Here is a 21,340-nt window from a genome sequence, read left to right as displayed (position 1 = left end):
GCACACACAGAAACACACACAGACACACACATACCACATGCACAAACACACAGAGACACACACAGACACACACATACACACATATACACATACCACATGTACACAAGCAGACAGACACACACACACAGACACACACACCTCACAACACACCATCACTTGTCCCTAGGGCTAGAGGACCTCTCCTTCCCACATGACTCCTCTCTCTGTCCCATTAGCAGCAGAGGAAGTGGGAGGTAGGGCGCTTCAGAAAGGAAGGGGACATCAAGGCTTAACCTGAGAACCTTTTTTTTTTAGTTGGCTGGAGACTGCTGAGTGACTTTGCCTGGGGTCAGCGGGCAGACTGAACATCCACCCACCCCACCAGCCACATGCTTCCTGCCCAAATGCTAAGGTTTTCATTTGACCATGACATAACGAACTTCATAAAATTAAAAAAAATCTAAATACCACCTTATTTACAGTAATTTCTAGTTTCTAAAGCCATCTTCAAATGTTGCCTTCACAATGCAGACCTCTAAATCACAGTATGAAGCCGCCATGACAACCACTTACCACAAAGCAACCAAGGAGGACCCAAGGCCCACTCATCACCACCTGGCACTAGCAACCTCTCATCGTGTAGGTGATGGGGGCAGGAGAGGGAGGGGAATTCTCACATCCCTTCCCTAAAACTGGGGACATAAAAAATATCTCCATGAATGGGACAATTACTCAGTTGATAAGACATTTGCCTGCCAAGCATAAGGACCTGAGTTAGATCCCAAAACCCTTCCTTGTAAGGGCCAGACATAGCTGTGCACTCCTGTAACCCCAACACATAGGGGGCGGGGTGAAGGTGAGGACAGACAGGTTTCTGGAGTTCATTGGCCAGCCTTAGCCAAATTGGTTTATTCCTGTTTGAGCATCCAATAAACAAGATGATGAATAATACAGGACGTTATTCAGTGACAACCTCTGGCCTGCATGTGTGCACTTACACACACACACACACACTCCCACACTCTGTCTCTGTCTCTGTCTCTGTCTCTCTCTCTCTCTCTCTCTCTCTCACACACACACACACACACACACACACACACACACGCATACACACTCCCACACTCTGTCTCTGTCTCTGTCTCTGTCTCTTTCTCTCTCTCTCTCTCACACACACACACACATACACACACACTCACATACTCATACCTCTACACAAGCAGAGACACATCCACATGAGTGGGAAGCTGGTGTTGGATCTAGGCCACAGAGAGTTGCAGATGATACTTGTACTTCCGTCCAGGAGGACAATCATGTTAGACCATCTTCTATTGGTGGAATTGTGTCCCCTAACAACACCCAATTCATTTGCTGAAGTCTTAATCTCAAGACACCTCAGAATGAGATTGTATTTGTCAGTAGAATTTCACTAGGTCATTGAGGTTAACAAAGTTTATACAGTTAACTAGAGCTCACCATCCTACAGCATTCTTTTGTTTGTGTTCATGTGCACATACATATGTGTCCATGTGTGTGGAGGCCAGAGGTCGACAGCATGTGTCTTTCTCAATCTCTTTTTGCCTTATTTTCTGAGACAGTGTCTCTCACTGAGTCAGAGAGTCTGCCAGGGCAGAGAGACCCAAGGATCTTCCAACCTCCACCTTCCTGGTGCGGGGACTATAGGCGCCTGCTGCCAGTGCAGCTGTTTATGTGGGTGCTAGTGATGGGCTCAGGCCCTTGCACTTGTGTGGCAAGCACTTCACTAAGTGAACCATCTCCCCAGAACCATGTTCTTGTAAGTGGACAGAACTCAGGCGACCGTACACTTCATGGGCTCACAGAGAAAAAAGTTAGATGAGGCCCTGATGGGAGACATTGAGCCAAGGGACACAGACCTCAGGGGAAACAAAACTTTCTGACACCTGTGTTTGAGGCTGCCAGTTCTAAGAACTGTGAGAAATGAATTTCTATTGTTCAATCAAACCAGACTGCTGCATTTTGTCGTAACGGCCCTAGCTGACTAGAGCACCGTTTATTCTAGTTTTTGTGGTAAAATATTGCGACTGAAAGCAGTTTGATGGAAGATGAGCGTTATTTTAGCTTACTGTTCTGGGGTTACAGTCCATCGGGGCAGGGGAATCAAGACAGGAACTTAACACATGTGGGCCGGGCTCAGGTCACATGGCACCTGCTGTGAATTGCCGAGAGGACTCATTGTGAGCGTGCTGGCTCGCTTGTGTTAGCTTGATTTCTCTGCTGTTAAATAGTTCAGGATCCACAATGGACTCAGTTTTCCCACATTATTAATTAAGACAGTCCCCACAGCTAAGCCCACAGGCTGGTCTAGACAGCTCATCGAGACTCTTCTTAGCTGATTCTACCATGTGTGTCACATTGACAGGTAAATCTGACCACCACACCTTCTATGTAATGTCTTCTCATGTGATCGGGACTTGAGCTATTAGTAAGCATCTACCTGGAAAGTTCCTACATACTTAGTAACTAGCTCAGTAACTAAGTAAAAGTGACTAAGTACCCCTTAGTTGCCATGGGAATAAGTTCTCTACATCTGGGTTTTAGTTGCCTGTATTTGTTTTGGGTTTTGTTGTTGTTTATGTTTTTAAAATATATTTTAAAAATTTTATGTTTTTATTTTATGTGCATTGGTGGTTTGCCAGCATGTGTGTCTATTTGTGTGGGTGTCAGATTTCCTGGAACTGGGGTCAGAGACAGCCGTATGCTGCCATGTGGGTTCTGGGAATGGAATCCTGGTTCCTCTGACAGAACAGCCAGTGCTCTTAACTGCTGAGCCATCTCTACAGCTCAATGTATGTATGTATGCATGTATGTATATATGTATGTATGTATTTAGAGACAAGGTCTTTCACTGAACCTGGACATCACAGTCTGGATTAGGTTGGTCAATCCTGTAGCTGACTTTAAACCAGCTATTTAGCTGAGGATGACCTAAACAACTCTATCCTCTTGTATCTATCTCCTAAGTATCATGGAAGCAGAGAGTAGCCAGCATTGGATAACCAAACCCACCTGCACCTTGGTCCTGGATTTGGTAGCCTCTAGAACTGTGGTAAGTAGGTAACTTCTGTTCTTTATAATCGAGCCAGTCTCAGGCATTGTGTTACAGCAGTGAAGACCAAGATGTATGCATGTGTGTACTTGTGTGCACATGCACACACATGCATATATACACACAAAATGCTATTTTCTTTTCCATTTTTCTTTTCCCCAATTGGTTAGCATTTCAGTAACATTTCTTTATTCCATTTCTGAGGTGCAAGGGATGACATGCAGAGGGATGGTAGGGTCAATGCCACCATCTCTGGAGATTTGTTAAGTGATTACCCACATCAATAAAGGTCATGTGCTGGTTTTTCCTTGAATTCAACACTGTGTATTTACACTGAAGTTCCTAGCTGTTAGTCAACAACCGGTTATTGACACCTAAGTTATGTCTAATGAGTGAAGGATAAAAATCACATATTATAAAATTTAAATTTGACAAAACTAGAATGAAGCTAACTGATCACATAGTCTCTTTGGAATCATCACAAGTTATTTACCAATCTCTTAATCTGTAACTAAACCTGCTTTACCTCTCTCTATTTTCAAAATAACTTATTGTTTCTTACTAGCGTGACTATAAAAAGACTGGTCCACTCTGCTGCTTGCCAATGCAGAATAAATACATGGTGATTTTAAGACTTTTCTTTTATAAACTAAGAACTCGAACTTTATCTGTTTACAAGATTATGTTCACAAGAAAAATGGACTCCAGAACCCCTAACAGAATTGATTCATGGCTTTATGGACATATGATTCATTTCATAATTTAGACACTGAGTTTTGCTTCTCCTCAAGTTCACAACCTAGCCTTCAGAATAGACCACGAGAACTAAACTTCAGACAGGCGTCTGGGTCAGGCACCTTTTCGCCACGCACGCACGCACACCGCTCTCCTTTTGTACTTGTTGAATTCAAATTTAATTGTTGTCGCCCACGGTGAGTCCTTGCCTTTTATCAAGTTTCATTCCTGAAAACTTTCTGCCATAGTGAGTTGATTAAAGTAGATTGTAGCTTGCCTTAAGAGTGACACAAAATGAGAGCCCTGCTCTTGATTTTACAGAAACCGTGTGTGCCTATGTGTGCTCTTAAGTGTGTATGTGCTCATATTTGCACTGTGTGCATGTGCCTGTGCCTGTGTGTGCATGTGTGTGTGTGTGTGTGTGTGTGTGTGTGTGTGTGTGTGATAGCTTCCCTGTCTTCCTGTGTCTTTTCCAACGGGCCTTCTGTACACTCCATCTGGATCCATGGACATCCCAAGTCTTCACACTTTATTCTATGATTCAATAGAAAGAACCCTGAGTGTAGAGATGCCCCTCTGTGTATCTTCAGCTTCTTCCCAGCCCCACATGCTTAGCAAACTGCTTGGCAGCTTATGATTAAAGAGCTCTTTTTCTCCCTCAGAGCCTTTGTTCATTCCCTGCTATATAGTTAGCTGGCCATTCCCTCCACCTAGGCAAACCCCAATTCCCCTCCTAGGCCCTGCCCAGGTACCTCCGCTCTCATAACTCTACCCGTTCAAGCAAGGGAGCTCACCAGTCCCTTGGAACATAGGACCATCCCATGCACTACCCATGATGGTCAACAGGACATATCAGCTCCTGTGCTTCAGGAGAATGACCAGGCTCCGCATCTGTCATGGGTCCTTGGGACAATCTCTCAGGACAGGCATTAGCAATTCCATTTTAACAGCCGAGCACACAGGCACACAAGAAGGACAGGTAGCTAGAAGGTCACCTATCTTTCTAGGACCTCACTGTCTGTTTCTGAGGAAAGCTTAAACTTCTTGGATGTTATGTGCAAAATCTTGGGCACACTTCCCAAAGCTTTGCCTACTCTGAAGATCTTTTTCCCATGATGCTTTGCCAATTCTGGTGGTTCTCAATCACTTTTGTTTGTTTGTTTGTGTTAAGCAGACAAGGATGACCTTGAACTCCTGACCCTCCTGCCTCTACCTTCTGAAGATAAAGTTTATAGGCATATTCTACCACACTGGGAACTGAACCCAGCATTTAAGCGTGCTATGGGAGCAGTCTATCATTGGAGCCACCCTTTTGGCCCCCTCAGTATATATTTCTTATTGATAGATGTACCTCTTAACAGCTGAGGCATCTGTGGGCTGTGCATGAGTAACTCCTTGTTCTTAACCAGTCATGATAATACCCACATTCCCAACCTTAGCAGAGAGGTCAGGCTAGGATCTACTGAGAAGAAAAACCATTTCCCAGACCAGTGTGATCGTGGGCAATTATGGGCATACATTTGTGAGTGAATATTGCTTTTTTTTAAACTTTTTTTTATTCGATATATTTTTTATTTACATTTCAAATGATTTCCCCTTTTCTAGCCCCCCACTCCCCGAAAGTCCCATAAGCCCCTTTCTCTCCCCCCCCCCCCCCCCGTCCTCCCACCCACCCCTTCCCACTTCCCTGTTCTGGTTTTGCTGAATACTGCTTCACTGAGTCTTTCCAGAACAAGGGGCCACTCCTCCTTTCTTCTTGTGCCTCATTTGACGTGTGGATTATGTTTTGGGTATTCCAGTTTGGGTATTCCAGTTTGTGAATATTGCTTAACGCACCCCAAAGAATTCTTCCCAGCTCTGTAGCCTGGGCTGGGTAGTGTTAACCAACACTAACTGCTAAGGTGGAAGGCTGGTGTGCTTTTCCCTCTGGGGAAACTACGGAGGTCTGTAATCATGACTACGCCTGCCCTCTGAACAATGATCTGTGAACCTTTGATAGGGGTGGTATCGGTCTTTCCTGCCCAGGCTGAGCCACCTAGGGAGAAAGTACTGGTCTCTGGCCAAGGCATCTGGTTTTGTGGCATGAAAATGGTAACCGTCTGGCTTCTGGCTTCACTTCCTGTGTCTGACTCTCAGCATAATGGATTGGATGTCTTTGTGGTGGGGCATTCTGTAGCTTGCTGGGCTGTTGGGTCCTTCCTTCCTTAACTCACAGGAAGCAGGTCTTCTGTTTGTTCTTCTAGCAATATGACCTTGACCCTCAGCCAATCTAGACTTTCAGAATCCTCCAACTCCCCCAGGTTCCTCTAGCCCAGGTGTTCCTAGAGTTCCCATGACTGGCTTTTGTAGTCAACCTGCCCTCATCTGTAACTGATTCCTGTGCATGAACATCCTTTTATCTACCCAGTGAAACCATTGACTCTTGTTGGGTTTTAATTGTAGTTTTATCATCTCGGCTGGTGCTAGTTGGGGGGCCTTCTAAATGCTCTGTAGTTTTTTTTTTTCCTACCACATCTAGTGTACAAAACCAAAGTGCTTTTCGAGATGGGATGATCTAGAGAAAACAGACAACCGCAGTGTTTTGCATGTGAAGGTAATGTCTCCTAGATACAGATTTTTACAGATACGTGTTCTTGCTCTGCCTGATTACCAGGGATCAAAACAGAACTGGAGCCAAACCTACCTACTCGAGGGCAGGAGCCCCTGCCTAACACATTCATTACCCTTTCCCAGTCTCCTTAGCTGAACTCTTCGTAAACAATTATGGGTCCCGCTGATTCGCTTGTCCATTTTACATCCATTAACAGACATTTCTCTGGATGGCAGTGATTCTTTAGCTAGACCATTGATTCTGCTCTTGGATAAGTGCCTATTCTAGAGAAGTAAGCCTGTGCTTTCTCCAAGGCTTATCCCATTTCTGAGAGGACAAGAGGAAGTCTAACCTCAAGCCTTGCCTCTCTCTGTCCTCATGCATGGTGTCTTCTCCTTTGGCTCAGGATGGCTACGTGCCACCAATACCTCCTGATGTGGAAAGAACGGGGAGGCCAATCCTCTATGTTTTACTTAAAACAAGGATGTTGCTGAGATGTTAAAGCTACCCTTGAACCTGGGATCAGTTCCAAGGATTCTGGGAATCCAGGAATGTATGATTTCGTGGGAGCAGAGCAGTTGGTTCCCTGAAGAGTCTGGTATGTTCATGGATGCTCAATGAAGACACAGTTTAAAGACATGTGGGCTTAGCCTCTGGGAGTTCAGGTTTACAGTTGGCTTGACACTGTCCCGAAGACTCCCAAGCAGATACCCTGAGCTGTACCGGAGAGTGGCCTTGACAGGTGCCACCATGTTTGCACTGGTTGTAGGCAGATCACCAGTGTGCTGGGCATAGTCCACACATCTGCCTCATCTTCTGTCAACAGTGTGTACTATGGTTTTTCTAATTAAGGGCTTTCAGCAGCCATAGTTACTATGGGGATGATAAACACCTGTATGTAGAGGTCAGACAGCAGGAAGGACAAAGACTCCTGGCCTTGCAGTGTACGTTTGCTCATCCACAATCCTCACCAGCATCCCCAGAAATCCATCCTTTCAACAGGAGGACATCTTGCTATACATAAAGGGAACAAAGGTTTACATGGGGCCCATATCTGTCACAAGCACTCAGGTGCCTGAGGTAGGAGGATTGGCAGTTTGGGAAAATACCCAGGTTTTGTTATAAACAGACCAAAGTAAGAGGGGTGGGGTTGGAAGAGAGAGCCTTTCCTTCTCTGAGATAGAGCCAGGCGACTTCCTGAAGGGCTGGAAGAAAGGTCCTTCTCCTTCCTGGATGTCTGGCTCAGAGACCTAAAGGCGATGCTGGTCAAAAACCATGTTTCTAACGCTGTAAGAGTAGGTTTGGTTTTTCTGCTCATACTTTCAATCTACCTTCTTATTTCCTTTCCTAATCTTTAAAGATTAGAAGTCTCAGGGGGATTGGCTGGGTGTTATTTTGGAAGAACGGGGTGTCTGGTGGTAAGAAAGGATCTGGCTGGGGAGGAAGTTTCCTGGCAGCAGTGCATGCAGGGAACCACAGTCCTTATTCACATTACCTGGCTATCAGTCAAGGAAATGGGGAAGGCAGCTATTGTGGTGTGTGTCTGAGTAAATGAATGGTGCTGGACCAGGGTGCACCAGGCTGGGGAAGTCAAACACTCCTCATTTATGCTTCAATACTTTGTCTATTCGGAAATAAATTGGGTGCTTTACAGTTTCCTAATGGGGCTGGTAGTAAGGGACTGAGATCCTGGCCGTACAGGAGAGACCAAGGCAGAAAGCTCACAAGCTTCAGATCTTCCTGAGCTACAGAGTGAGCTCAGGATAATCCTTATTGTCTCAAAAACAAGTGAAAAGGGAGCTGAGGATGTGGCTCAAGGCTAGAGAACTTGTCTCGAGTGTGTGAGGCCCTGGGTTTGACCCCTAGTGTGGCAAATGAGAATACTAAAGTTTTCTATCAGCCGGCTTCTGTTAGTCAATTGTTCACATTGAATAGGTTTTATTTTACATACTATGATGGCATTCCTAGATCTTAACCTTCATCCCTCACTTCTTTATCTTTCTTAAAGATCATAACCTTTGTCAGCAAAACGTGACTTCCTGTGGCCTATTAGTTCCCAGCCCTGAAGTTTTGTCTGAACAGATAACAGTTTTTGTAATACTTTATTTCTTTCTTGGTTTGTATTTATTGGTAAACTGAGATAGTCTACCATCTTTAAATCTTTTTAAAGATTCACTTTAATTTTATTTATGTGGGTGTATGTGTGTAGAGGCTGTGCGCATGTGTGCAAGAGCCCTTGGAGGCCAGAAGAGAGCATTGTATCTCTCTAGAGCATGAGTTAATGTTGATCCTGGGACCCAAACCCCAGTCTTCTGGAAGAGCAGGAAATGCTTTTACCCTCTGAGTCATCTCTCCAGCTCCAGTTAAAAATGTTATTGGGTAGTGTATCCTTTAGAGTTGGGACACAGATGACTTTTCTAGAAAAACATAAATTAAGCAGGAAGCAGATAATCTTCTAAGTGAACAGTTTGTAGATTATGGTAGCAAGTCTCCAGGCAGTGATCAGGACTCGAGAGGCCTAGGTGGGTGTGCATTTGGGCATGCCGGTGTCTGTAAGCAGGCCCTTTCATACCTTCAACAAAAGATGACTCACCATGCTAAATAAACCATGGCAGAACACAACAAAACTGATGGAGCTTTTCAGTTCAACTTATAAGCCACTGTAATGTTATTACCAAGCTGATGAACCTTAAGCAACAGGGGCAACTGCACTCCTGTCTGATATATAAGTCCAGAGAAAAGACTTCTTCATAAAACAAATATAATGTTGCATTAGAATACAGCTGTGCCCTGCAAGGGGATGGCAACACCCTCTGACCATGCTGTTAGGGGAGCTTGTTATCTGGCAAGTATCCTAGAGGGTGCAGATTAATCAACACAATCAGCTAAAAGACAACAAAATTGCCACTGGTGTCACACCATGTTCCATTTTATAACAGACTTTGTTCTGTATAAGTCAGGGCATTGCTAAAATAGCAATGAAAGCTGGGTGTGGTGACAAACACCTGCAAGTCAGGATGGCAAGGCCAGTCTGAGCTGCAGAGTGATACCTTGTTTCAGGAAAAAGAAAAGAAGAACAGGAAACTTATAGTAAATACATAAATCAGAAACATTGTTATTTCTACTGTTAATATTGTATATCATTAGCACATGATACATTTTTTAATGACTAGCAACACAGTGGATTTTATCTATACCATCTTCATCATAAATACTGGGCTGATTCATTACAATGATGTCATCAGCAGAAGGTAGGAAACCTGAGTTCCATTAGAGCTGTAAAGAAATATCATCATATATTTAGCCTTTCATTGACTAAATATTTTATTTTTATTTAGAGTTTTATATTCTCACTTTTTATTTATGTGTGTGTGTGTGTGTGTGTGTGGTGTGTGTGTGTGTTCATTCACTTGTACACAAATGGAATCTTTCACCATACAAGTGTGTGCTAGAGGTGGACAGGGGGGGTTCACCTTGTCCCAGATCATCACCAAGTCTGCCCAGCTTTGAAGGCTGGGTCATGTATAGAGCAGGAGAGAGCATACTCAGGGTTGTCTTCAAGGTTTGGGGCCTGGTCATGGGGCAGAATCAATGGGCATCCATCGATGCTGGAGGAAGAAGAAACAGATTTGGAGGTCTAGAGAGCAAGCTGGAAAGACAGAGGTGAGAGGGACACAGTGGTGATTCATACTCAGCACTGGGACCCACAAGGAGAAGCAAGACCTGGGAATGGAAATATCGAGCCAAGCCATGGGAGCAGACTTCTGTGCTCGAGGAGCCAGCGCAGGCTGGAAATGTTCATTAGAGAAGAGGGCTAGGCACTGGGAAGCCCCCATTGCAAGAATAATGGTGCGGGTAGTGACTGTAACCTGAGTCACACGGGAGAGAGAAGGCTCAGCCATGGGCTGAGACTTTCCACAAATGAAATAACCCTGGGAGAGGTGGGTGGTGAAACCAGGAGAGGTAGTCTGTGCTGTGCAACATGAATTTCAAAGTCAAGGTCATTTGGGAAAAGGGAGAGAATGATCTGGAAGCATTAGTTGGGAGGGCACAACATGCACTCATTGCATCGGATCCGCCATTTCAAGACACACAGACACACAAACAGACACACACACAGAGACATTCATACACACAAAGAGAGAGACACACACAGAGACATTCATACACACACATACGCACAAAGACGTATACACACAGACATTCATATATACTCAGATACACACAGGCACACACAGACACACACAGAGCGACATTCATATACACACATACACACAGAAAGACATACACACATTCATACACACACACACACACAGAGACATTCAACATACAGACACACACACTCAGGCACACACACACACACACACACTCATGAACACACACACATACCAGGATACCAGGGTAGGAGTAAACATATAATTACTCATTTTTTAGAATGGTAGACTTAGGAATTTTTTCTTCTTAATAGTTTGTTTTTCTTTAGAGAACTTTCCAATGGTTAAAGTACAGATTTTATTGACGCTCTGACTAGGAATTATTTGAATAAGTGCACTACTCAAAATGGAGTTGAAGTGAAGAGGTCTACTCACTCTGGCCCATTTCAAAGAAGACAATTTCCCTTCCACCCAAAACTTTGATTATCAAACTGTAATCTCCTTCAGAGAAACTGAGTAGGGGAGAATAACAACAGTGGATTACAAGATAAACAGCCCAAACCATCTGCATGTCAGAGGCCAGAATTCCCTTCCAAGGCTGTCTACTTTGGGAGATGTGCCCAGAGTCTCAGGAAAAGCCAACGTTTGGAGGCCTGCCCTCACCCCCCTTCTCCCTTCTCCCCCTTCTCCCCCTCTCCCCCCCCCCCCCCATTTCTACTTAAAGATATTTCTTCCCAAAAAAGAATAAAGAATACTCAGTGGAAAGTATTAACTGCTTGGCAAAACTACACAGATGCAGACAGACAGAGACCAGTGAAGTATAAATATTTCATACCAGAACTGTCTTTTGACCCAGCCAGTAATATCTATCCCAGCCACAGATCTAAATGTTTGGATGAAAATGATAGACCAGGCCAAGGCTAGGCGGCCAGCTGCAGAGCAGGACCAGGAAACTCAGCCCTGAAGAACGTGTGGACAGATGTCTTCCTAAAGCAAGGAACCCAGGCATCTCACCTTGTTCCTGATCCCTGAACCTAGAACAGTGACGGCTCTTTTCCTTGAAGGATTAGTCTTACTGTACCATTGCAGTCTCTCTGTTTCTCTGTCTCTCTGTTTCTCCCTTTCTCCTGCCTTTTCTCCCTCCCTCTAGTCTTCCCCCTCCAAATCACAGTGCTTATTTATTCGGATTTTAAAGCCATCAGTATGCTTCTCTCCAGTATTTTATCTCCATTTCCTCCTCTTCTTTTGTCCTCTTCTTTTTCTTCTCTCTCTTCTTTGTTCTCCCCCCCCCTTTTTTTTTTGGTTTTTGTTTTTGTTTTTTTATTTTGTTTTTTTAAGACAGGGTTTCTCTGTGTAGCCCTGGCTTTCCTGGAGCTCACTCTGTAGACCAGGCTGTCCTGGAACTCAGAAATCCGCCTGCCTCTGCCTCCCAGAGTGCTGGGATTACAGGCATGCGCCCGCCCGCCCGCCCGCCCATCCGTCTGTCCGTCTGCCGGGCAACCACTTCTACCTTCTTCCTCTTTTCCCTTTCCCTCCCCCTCTTCCCCTTTCTTCTCCCTTCTCCTCCTCTCCACTTTCCTCCCTCCTCTCTTCCCTTTCCCCTCTCTCTTTTTCTCCTCCTCTTCCCCTCCCTTCCTCTTCCTTTCCACTGAAACTTAATTTGTTTCCCTTTTGAACATGGCTACCTAATGACCATTATGAAAATACAGCTTCAGTTGAGGAGGACCAAGAATGGATATGTTTCTGTCTCAGTTTCAGTCATGACTATATCCATTTGCCCAGATTTACTAGATTGCACAATTTTAATTCATTTAGTCTTGATAAACTGTTTAATGCTGAAGAAAGAGTTAAGGAAGTACCTCGCACTTCAATTCTCAGTAACTATGTGAGCTGTTGGACCCAGCATTTCTGTACTCACCTGATGGACACAAATCAGTGTCTTAAGGTTGCTTAGCTGGTCCTCTGAATTTTAGAGGACTGCATGTCCCTCACACTCGTCTCTCCTAAGGTGGCTTGCCCTCTGTTTCTACTAGATCGTCTTCTTATCTTTTCCTTTTTTCAGAGACCCCCACTTACCCCCAGGTTCATGCAATCCAGACTCAGCCTGTGTCAGGAGCTGCCCTTCACACCAGGCTTCTCAGCCACAGATGATGACCCCTGGATAACCCCTGACATGGTCAGCTTCAGCCCCTCACAGCAGTCCCACAGTTGCTTGGTGGTACTGTGTGAGGTATGAAGGACACAGGTAGAAGCCCCTGGAGGAGTATCTTTGTAAAGGCAGAGGCCAGGCATAGTGTGGACCTGGCTAGCCAAAGGAAGGGGACAGAGTGAGCTGGGAACCTACAGCATCCATGGTACTGCCGTTGGGGATTACATGGACATAATCTGTTCTGAGAAACCAGAACACACACAACAAACTCATTTATGAAAGCAATGGGAGAAGGCTAAAGAGATGGCTCAGTGGTTAACAGCGTCGACTCTTCTTCCAGAAGTCCTGAGTTCAATTCCCAGCAGCCACATGGTGGCTCACAACCATCTGTAATGGATCTGATGCACTCTCTGGTGTGTGTCTGAAGACAGTTATGGTGTACTCATATAAATAAAATAAATAAATCTTTAAAAAAAGAAAGAAAGAAAGAAAGAAAGTAATAGGAGAAAGTCAGTGATATGCTTGACTTGGTATCCTGAGTTCAAGCCCCAGAACCCAGCAGGCAGAGCAATAGTGGAGGCAGAAGACTATGTACGGAAGCCCCAGAAATCATGAGCCAGGATGAACCCCCATTCCTCTGAGTTGACTTTCTCAGATGTTTTATCACAGTGATAGAAAACTAGCACATATAACATTTGTTTCTAGAAGAGTGCTATGCTCATAGCTCAGCACCAGGAAATCACATAAGTGTACCTACTGATGAGGTGATTAAGCAGAGTGAAGAGCCAAAGTTACACGTTCAGTCTTTTTTTCTGACCCCTGGCATTGTAGATACATACTTGGTCAACCAGGCACTTTGGTTTGGCATTTTGGAATGGTTCACTCAACCAAGGGCAATAAAAATGTGCAGATATGCAAGGAAAGGCATATTTGAAGATGAAAAGGAGAGTTAAGATTAAGCTGGGGAGATAGATTACACACAGATACAGAAATACAACATACAGGAATACAAGACACACTGACACACTGACACACATAGACACACTGGCCCCTGCATATGAAGACACTGGTAGACACACACAGACACTGACAGACACATATATGCACAAACACACACAGAGACACTGACAGACAAGCTGATCCACAGACACAGAGACACTGACACACACAGATACACTGACACACATAGATATACTACTACACAGAGAGACATTGACAGACACTGGAACACACTGACTAAAGCAGACATACATGAGACAAGCATAGTAACACACAGACACTGACAGATACAGTTATATAACAATATAACACATATACAAGATATACATAGTAGCACATAGATAGTGATAGACAGTTATATAACAATAAAATACATATACAAGGTATACATAGTAGCACATAGATACTGACAGACACAGTTATATAACACAGACACACTGATATATACACACACATACACTGACAGACACAAATGCAAATACCCAGCACACTGACACATTCAGATACACATCACACACCCACACACAGACACTGACATACGTACAGACACTGACAGACACAGAGACACATACACATGAACAGAAACTCACATGCATATGCAGACAGACATACAAATGCACACAAATCTGAACAGACAGACACACATCCATACATAGACACACATATATGCACACACACTTGTAATTCATGTTGCAGCTACAGTGTCTCCTGCATATGCTTTTCCACCTCTGCTTGACCCTCAGGGCATCTGAGCTCCACCTGGAGCCCCCGAGTTTAAGTTCTATTTCTTTCCAGTATTTCGGGGTTGAACCTAGGGCTTCATGCACACTAGGCAACTTTTCAGCTCCCTTCATTTTACTTTTTATTTTGATCATGAACTCACTCTGTAGTTGGCTTTGGCCTTTTGATCTTCTGGCTTCAACCTCCTTAGTAGTGGGCAAGTATATGTCTGTGCGTGGAGGCCACAGTCAATCTTAGACAACTTCCTCAATTACCCATGGAGGTGTTACAGTTTTGAAATGAAAGGTATCCTGGCAGTTGGGAACCAAGGAATACCACAAAGTCACAGAGTACAACAAACCTCATACAGGTTTATGGGGAAGACACACAAGAGAATGGCTGTTTCTGTTGGGTGAGAAGCTGGGGGTTGGAGGAAGGGGCAAAGAACTCAGCAGGAGGCCGGCTTTATATAGGGTTTATTGGGGGTGGGGGAGGGAGTGGAGCTTTCCAGGGTGGAGCTTTCTAGGGTGGGGACTGGTGGGATTGTGTGCTCAGGGATTAATGAGGTTTGGTGAGTTTTCAAACCAGGAAGTGGTCTTGAATCTTTCTACTGTACACCCCCCTAACACACCTAGGTTTTTTGGATGGGGGGGGCGGCATCTCATTACCCTGGAGCTCACCAAATAGGTAAGGTTGGCCAGCCAACTAGCCCCAGGCATCCATGTGTCTCTTGGTCTCCTCAGCTATAGCCTGGGCTACAGACATGTTCCCCTCTGCCATGATTTTACATGGACCCTGACTCTCTGAGCTCAGGTTCCCGGGTTTGTGTGGCAAGCACTCCTTCCCGGCCCCAGTTCACAGCCCTGGCATGAAGATTTGGAGGGGGAAAGACGTAGGAATTTTGGCTCTGAATGTTCACATTCCGGTTATTCACAGCAATCTTCATCTCTCATTGCTACTGATAAATAAAACATCAGCTCAGAGTTCAATTTGGCAGGCGGGAGAAATCAAAGAATGGGTCTTTGAGGCAAAATGTGGGTGGTATCCATTTGTATCCATTTGTAGCTCACATAGGCTTAGAAAAGCCATGCAGGCAGAATGCGCAGTGCTGAACAGCAAAGACAAGGAGAGTGTGAGTATCCCTCAAACTCTGCTCTGTGGCCTACAGAACTTCTGAACTTGCTGTCCAGAGGCTATGAGGAGAGGAAGTAGAGGATGAGGACAAGTCTGTACATGGATGTCATCTGAGGCTGCTGTCCCCAAGCATTTTGTAGTGGCTCCTTGGGGAAAGTCATATTCATGTGAAAGCCATCAAGCTCCAGGTCTTGTTTCTGGTCTTTGTCTCTGGCTAAAACTGCCCCAACCCCAGGTCTAGAACTTCTGAATTCTCAGCTCAAACCCCACCCTTCTATTAGAATCTGCCTTGCCTTGAGTGTGAGTGTGTGTGTGTGTGGTGTGTAGATCTGAGCATAAGCTTAGGTATTGTCCCTAAGGTGCCATCCAATGGCCTGGAATTCACTAAGTAGACCAGCTGGCTGACCAGTGAGCCCCAGTGACCATTCTGTTTCTGTCTCCCCAGTGCTGAGATTATAATGTGTACCATGACGCCTGCCTTTTTAACCTGGGTTCTAGAGATCAAACTCAGGCCTCCTGTCTGTGCAGCAGTGACTTTACCCATTGTGCTCATTCTCCTTATACCTGGGCTGCCTCGTGGTCACTATTAGCTGCTGGTCTAGGACATGGGGGAACTCCAACATCTGGGGAACAATTAATTGAGAGCAAGTGGCCAAAGAGAACACAGGGCTGGAGAGGGGGATTAAAGGGGCCAGGCTGCCACACATAACCAGGGCAGACTCCATCCTAAGGACCAGACTTTTCTTTCCGTGGGAGCCAGAACTGAGCAGAGCCATTTAGAGCAGCGATTATGGGAGGCCAAATGCACACAGCTTGAGCACACAGCTTGTGCACATAACCAGCAGCTTCCACAGGGTCTTAGGAAAAACCCACATCTAGGCTGATGCTTCAGGACTGGCTGCTGAACAGTCAGCTAAGAGTGCTGGCTGGGGACAAGCAAGCGGAACTTGAGCTCATAGCACCAAAGGGACCGAGCCTTATGAACAGCTGTGTTCTGATCACACCACAGCAGGATGGGGAAAACAACAAAGAGAGAGACCAATGAGAAGCCTGGACCCGTCTGTGGAAAATCCCAGCAAGGCTCTTGAGCACCAGCCAGGCTCATCCAATGGCTCTTCACACTTGGTAGAGAGATGCCTTTGGGGAGGACTTCAGACCAAACAGCTCCCGGGTGTGCTCATGAGGATGGGAGCAACCCTGGGACAAGGTCTTTAGTAGTTAGATTTCTCTGGTAAAACCAAGTTAAGGACAGAGAGGCTGATTTTAGCTCACAGATGGAGGTGCAGTCCATCAAGATGGAGGAGCTATCACGGCAGGAGTGTGAAGCAGTTGGTCAGTTGCATCTCCAGCCGGGAGAGACAATGATGGTGTTCAGCTCTCTTCTTGTTCAGACCAGGGCCCATGGGACACTGCCACTCATATTTTGGCTATGTCTTCTCTGCTTTAACATTATGTAGAGCCTATCATGGGCCTGCCCAGAAGTTTGTCTCCTAGGTAATTCTAGACCCTGTCAGGTTGATCATCAAGACTGACCGCCACAGTCTCTTTGATCTAAGCAGACAAAAGAGCCCCTCCAAAACCTTGGCCATAGTATGTAGACATCTTGGCTGCTGACTTCGTGTTAGCTAGACTTGGAGAATCCTGGCGATGTTTTTGAGTGGGCTCTTCTTGGCGTAAGAAATCCCAATCAGGTGGAGAAATGGTGGCAAGTGGAAAATCTACTGGGAGAAGGGGAAAGATACGAGGCTGCCTTAGAATAATAGCCCCTTCCTGTCTTTAGGATAAATGACCACAGCATTTTCAACCTTTCTAATGCTGGGACCCTTTAATACAGTTCCTCATGTTGTGGTGACCCCCCCCCCCCAAACAAAATTATTTTTGTTGTTACTTCATAACTGTGATTTTGGTACTCTTATAAATTGCAATATAAATATCTGATATGCAGGATATGTGTCCACTGTAGAAGGGTTGTTCAACCCCCAAAGAGGTTGAGACCCACAGGTTAAGAACTACTGCTGTAGATTAAGTTTGTAGCATGGACTTGGTCCTTGGCAGCCCTGCTTCCCTCTGCATGCCTACAGCCATGCATTGCTCTGACTCACACCCAGGCATCCCAGCATGCATCCCACTCTCTCCATTTTTCTGTTTGTAATCTACCCTGTTATTTTGCTGTTTCTCGTCTACCCTGTCATTTTGCTGTTTCTAGTTTACCCAGTCTGCTGAGCCTACTGTGTGCTGTGTTAGAGCTCAGAGACAAGTAAATAAGAGAGTGAATCCTTCTACCCAAGGAACTTACATCCAGGGAGAGAAATAGGTGCCTAAATGAAATCTGCATGTGCTAGTTTTTAACTGTCAGCTTTCCACAAGCTGGACTCACCTGAGAAGAGAGGATGACCTCAAGGATTGTCTAGATCAGTTTGCCTTATGGGTGTGTATTGTGTAAGTTTCCTCCCAGACTAAAACATTCCGTCCTTAAGGGAAGCTCCTTAAACGGTAAGGTAAACAACTCAAAATGGCTTCAGGAAGTTCCTGAAACTGATCAGATTCTCCAGGCCCCTCCCTGCCAGAGTAAGCTAAAAAAGCCAAGATTCTCCCTCAATCTGAAGGATACTGAGCTGCAAATAAGACTCTGAGGCTAGACGACCCGCCTGGAAGAGAGTTAGGCCAACTGAGGCACCTAGAAAGGACACTTTCCAACCTGTTGAGCTGCCTGCAGGCTGTGCAGTGTGCTCCAGGTTTCCAGCTTTGTGAGCTGTCACCCGTGCTAGGGTGGGTTTTGGTGATACAGCTGTCTTTGAGTCATTTCTGCTCCTGTAAGTAACCCCTCACCCATGTTCCTGTAAGTAGCCCCAGTAAAACCCATTGGTTTTACTTTGGTGGTGTCCGTTCTTTGATCTATCATGGGGTCCCTATCTGAGGCGAGTAGACACGTGTGTTGTGTCTTTCCAGGAACATTTTTGTCATGCAAAATTGACTTGATAGTTAATTGATGGTGGATGCCTGTTGAGGGTGGCTCCATTCCCTAGCTGGGTGGTGGTGGTGTCCTGAAGAGCGGGCTTGCAAGTATCCATTCATTTCTCTCTAATTGCTGCCATAGATATAACACTTTAAGTCCCTGCCTTGACTTCTCCACTGTTATGGACATGGAATGAGGAACTGTAAGCCCAATAAACCCTCTCTTCCCTAAGTTACCTTGTTATCGGGATATTTTATACAGCAACAGAAAAGAAATCAGAACTTTATGGAAACAGAGAAGTTGGATCCTGGAGCTAGCCTGGAAGGGTGGAGGGGTCAAGAGTCATAGGTAGAGATGGACTAAGATAATCCTTACTAGAGACAGTGGGCATGACTCTCTATGTAAAAGCTGGAGTAGAAGGCAGATGCAGAATCATCATGGGAAATCTCAAGCAAGCAAAGTAGAGGCCAAGGGTGGGAATTAGGAAACAGGGAGCTAAGAACAATAAAATGAGGCCCGGGGTGGAGCTCCTGCCTGAAATAGCTGCCATTCACATCACTGGGGGCCACCCCGACAAAGCCCAGGGTTCAGCTGGCCTTAAAGGATCAGGGTAGAATGACAAAGGGAAACAGGTTTAAGACGTGATTAAGAAGCTACTAGATATGGGATGTGAAACAGAAGGAGGCCCCTGAGGTAATCCTGGCTCCACTGAAACTTCCTGATAGGCACTGGTGGTGAGTAACTGCCATGCAGATTAGGGGAGAGGCAGCTTTGAGGGGAGAGGGTGAGTCCGATGGCCAATGATGGGTTGCTGTTTCTTTAAGAGACAGCCAGGCCGACTCAGCTTTCTGTAGATATTTGGAAAGGCAGACCATACCCCGCCCTCGGGTAGATGGATACTGGAGTCCTGCACATGACTCACCAGCCTGGGACAAAGGACCCCAGAGAAAGTGGATGCTGGCCCAGACTGAACCTGGGAGACTGTCAAACACCCCAAAACTTTTCATGTGAAAGCCAATCTGGATTTGCAGTGTTGGCGAAGGCATGCCTTCAGAGGTGGGGGAATCAGAGAGAGGGAGGACAGTGGGGTGGGGATGCCCACTGAGAAGGGACACATGACTGGGAGCTGTGGTTGGGAAGCAGACAAAGTGGCAGGTGAGATTTCTAGAGTAACGGATGCCTTGACGTGCTTGGCAGACACAAGAAGGAGCCAGAGGAAGGCAGGTTAGTGTCTAAGATGAGGCACTCATAGAGAATTGACCTCAAAGGACGAACAAGCGTGCTGAGTGCCAGGGTGGCCTCCACAGAGCCAGGGCCCTTCTTCCTCTGAAGTTGAAAAAAAGCAGGAAGGATGGAGGAAGGAGCTGGGCAAGGGCTGGGGATGCTGAGCAACAAAACCATTCCTGCTCTCAGGGCACTTGTGTGATGTGTGTGTGTGTATACGTGTGTGTTTATGTGCTCATGTGCATTGGTTGCTTTCCTCATTGCTGGACCAAAATTCCCAACAAAAGCAATGTGAAGAAATAAGAGTTTATCTGGCTCACAGTTTGAGGGATACAGTCCATCATGGTGGGGAGAGCATGCTGTTGTTGTGAGTCTGAGGAAGCTGGTGACATTGCAGTGTCAGTCAAGAGTTCCACCCTCTTCCTCTTTTTGTTCAGTCCATGGGATGGTATCACCCACTTTTATTGATGGTCTTCCTATCTCAGTAAACCAATCTAGAGATACCCTCACAGACATACTCAGAAATTTATCTCCTAGGTGATTTTAGACCCTGTCAATTTGACAGTGGAGCTTGATCATCATAGTGTGCATTCATGTTCCTGTATGTGGTGCAGGTGTGCATGTGCATGTGTGCATGTGCAGGCGAGCATGTGCAGGTGTATATGTGGAGGTGTGCATGTATAGTTAAGCATGTGCAGGTGAGTATATTCAGCTGTGTATGTGCAGGTGAGTATATGCTAGTGTGCATATGCAGGTGAGTATGTACAGGTGTATATGCGAAGGTGAGTATGTGCTAATGTGAATGTGAAGGTGAGTATGTGCAGGTGTGCATGTGCAGGTGTGCATGTGTAGCTGAGCATGTGCAGGTGTTCATGTTCCTGTGTGTGGATGCAGTTGTTCAAGTGCAGGTGTGCATGTTCAGGTAGGTGATCATGTGCAGGTGTGCATGTGCAGGTGAGCATTGCAGATGTGCATTGCAGGGGTGTATGTGCAGGGGTGCATGTGTGTGGAGGCTAGAGGCCAACCTTAGGGATTGTTCTTCAGGAGCCACCCATCTTGTCTTTGGAAACTGTCTCCAATTAGGTGAGGCTGACTAGACAAGGTGCCAGGGATCCTCTTGTCTGCTTTCCTAGTACTGAGAATTACAGGGGCTACCATTGCACTTAGCTTTTTACATGCCGATTCTGGGGTTTGAACCCAGAATCTCCCACTCAAAGGACACTAGCATGTTTCCTTCTTTCTTCCTTCCTTTCTTTCTTTCTTTCTTTCTTTCTTTCTTTCTTTCTTTCTTTCTTTCTTTCTTTCTTTCTTTCTTTCTTTTCTTTCTTTCTTTTTTAAAATTCTATTTCTTCCTTATGTGAGACCAGAGCAAAGGCTTTGACCTCTTCAGCTAGCCTTGAGTGAATGGGTCATGAGTGGGTGTGGCTCTGCAGGCCACTTGCTCTTTGTCTCTTGAATTGTTAGTCAAATTCAAGAGGTACAGAGTGTCCTCAGCTCAGCATCTCCAGGGAGCCAGGCTGTTTAACTAAAGGTAATCTGTGTTGGCTTGACACGTTTCGCAAGAAACGACATGAAGAAGGTAGGAAGAAAAATTGAAACTACAGCTAGAAAATAA

The sequence above is a fragment of the Apodemus sylvaticus genome, chromosome 21 (assembly GCF_947179515.1).
Source record: "Apodemus sylvaticus chromosome 21, mApoSyl1.1, whole genome shotgun sequence".
NCBI classification, from domain to species: Eukaryota; Metazoa; Chordata; class Mammalia; order Rodentia; family Muridae; genus Apodemus; species Apodemus sylvaticus.
This window is presented reverse-complemented; position numbering follows the sequence as displayed.